Consider the following 2,500-nt stretch of genomic DNA (forward strand, 5'->3'; position numbering starts at 1 on the left):
AATTGTGAAGCTGTGTTGAGTGTGTATCAGTAAGAAATACCCCGAAAGGCTGAATGATTTGAGTCTCCTGTGAAGTTTTGTAGCATCTGAAATTACCAACAGTTGCAGATGTCTCCATGGGCTGGATCTGACACTGACACACACACACACACAGGTAAGACCATCTGAATACACACGCACACACAGATGCACATGCACACTTGCAAATACACAGACACATACGCACTCAAAGAACCGCATTTGAGGGCTCAAAACTGACTGGTGTCTGTGTCTCAACGTAATGGATTTTATATTAGACGTTTATACAGCCAACATCTCTGCATATTCTCCAGATACTGCAGCACACACACACACACACACACACCCACACACACACACACACACACTGGGCGTATGTGTGTGGAAGATGGTTTTCCCATCATACATGGGTTTTCGCAGGGTGTGTTGATGCGTCTGGCAGTCTGCAGGCCCCTAATACTCTCCCCCCCTCCATCCCCCCTCGGGTCGCCTGAGTGACTCCTCCCTCACCCCTCTCTCTCTCTCTCCCTCTTCCTCTCTCTCTCTCTCTCTCTCTCTCTCTCTCCCTCCCTCTCACTCTCCCTCCCTCTCCCTCTCTCCCCTCTCTCTCTCTCTCTCCCTCCCTCTCACTCTCCCTCCCTCTCCCTCTCTCCCCTCTCTCTCTCCCTCTTCCTCTCTCTTCCTCTCTCTCTCTCTCTCTCTCCCTCCCTCTCACTCTCCCTCCCTCTCCCTCTCTCCCCTCTCTCTCTCTCCCTCCCTCTCTTTCCCTCCCTCTCTCTCTCTCTTCCTCTCTCTCTCTCCCCTCTCTCCCTCCCTCTCACTCTCTCCCCTCTCTCTCTCTCTCTCTCTCTCTCTCCCTCTCCCCCCCCCCTCTCCCTCTCTCTCTCTTTCTCCCCCTCTCTCTCTCTCTCTCACCCCTCCTCATTCTTGACCTCTCTCTCTCATCATGGATCCAGATTGTCTCCCTTGTGCAGTGTCTCTCACAGGTTATTCTACTCTTTGCTGTTCTTCTCTCCCTGTCACGTCCTCTCTCCCGGTTCTGGTCCCAGCGGTTTGGACCTCTACCACCTTTATGTAACCTACAGCATGACGGGCGCCAGGTTGGAGCCATAACCCCCCCTCCGCGCGCGCCCGGTGTCTTGGCATGGTAGGAGTGACTTCATCAGTACAGTATTACAGTACAGTATCATCCCTCAAACTAGGATGAGGTGAGGCGTGAGGGATATCCCCCAGGGTCCTAGCGCCCCCCCTCCCACCGAGAGGGAGAGGGAGGTAGTCCATCATCCTGCTCTCCAGGGGGTGGGGTTGGGTGGGGTGGGGGATTAAAGTGTCACGGATGAGGTCCTGAGGGGAGGAGGAGGAGGAGGTCGTGAGGGGAGGAGGAGGAGGTCGTGAGGGGTATGACACGATGACATCACACAGCCTCATGAGTTTGGTATTTAGTGTAAACAGATTACTGTAAAAAAAGAGAGAGAGAGAGAGCCTAGCCGCTGTAAGGGGACCCCTCCTCTCTCCTCCTCCTCCTCCTCCTCCTCCTCCTCCTCCTCCTCCTCCTCCTTCTGCAGACGGCTCCACAGGGCAGAGTCTCGCCGTCTGTCCGTAGCTGTCTGTCCGTCCTGCGGTGAGACGTACGCGGAGACAAATGGTCCCTTGCAGACGACCGGTCCAGCCAATAGGAGAAAGGCACTAGAGAGAAGATGAGAAGAGAGGAGAGACCCGCACACTGATATCTCCCGGGTCACTTTATTGAAAATACACATATTTAATACGCGTAAATAAGCGTATTTTCAATAAAGTGAACCGGGAGATATCAGTGTGTAGATCTCTCCTCTCTCCTCACATATGTACTCTCAGATCCAGCACCTGGCCTAGTACTTTTGACTAGAGAGAACATACCCAGATAGCAAGCGGATCTGGGCCATAAATGGGCCGGAACTAAACCACAAGGGCCAGATCTGGCCTGTATACGGGCCTGTATATTGCTATCTGGGTAACCAGGGGAAACTCCCGCTCTTCACCTTCTCCGAGCGTCTGTTGGCTCCGGTAAACGCTCTTTCTTACCTCATGCGCCCCGGGGGGGGGGGTCTTGTGTTTGCATGAGAGTCTCTCTTGCTTAGGAATACTACTACAGCTGATGGTGTAAACAGACATTCATCTAGGCCCGCATGTAGACTCATAAACTTGGAAGCTTCAGGTGACACACATGCAAACACACATGGTAGCTTTCAGGGCTTTGGGGAGGGGGAACACCTGCAGTGTGTGTGTGTGCGTGTACGTGTGTGTGTGCTTGTGTGTGCGTGTTTTATCAGTTGAGGAGACACAGTCAGAGACAAAGACTTTGCTTTTCTAGAGAGAGCAGAATGCAGACTGTGCTCTTTGTCATCTGGGTTCTATAGGAGAGCAGACAGTGACTCATACTGTACCTGCTTATCACTTCCAGTGTGTGTGTGTGTGTGTGTGTGTGTGTGTGTGTGTGTGTGTG

The sequence above is a fragment of the Borostomias antarcticus genome (assembly GCF_949987555.1).
Source record: "Borostomias antarcticus genome assembly, chromosome: 9".
NCBI lineage: Eukaryota > Metazoa > Chordata > Actinopteri > Stomiiformes > Stomiidae > Borostomias > Borostomias antarcticus.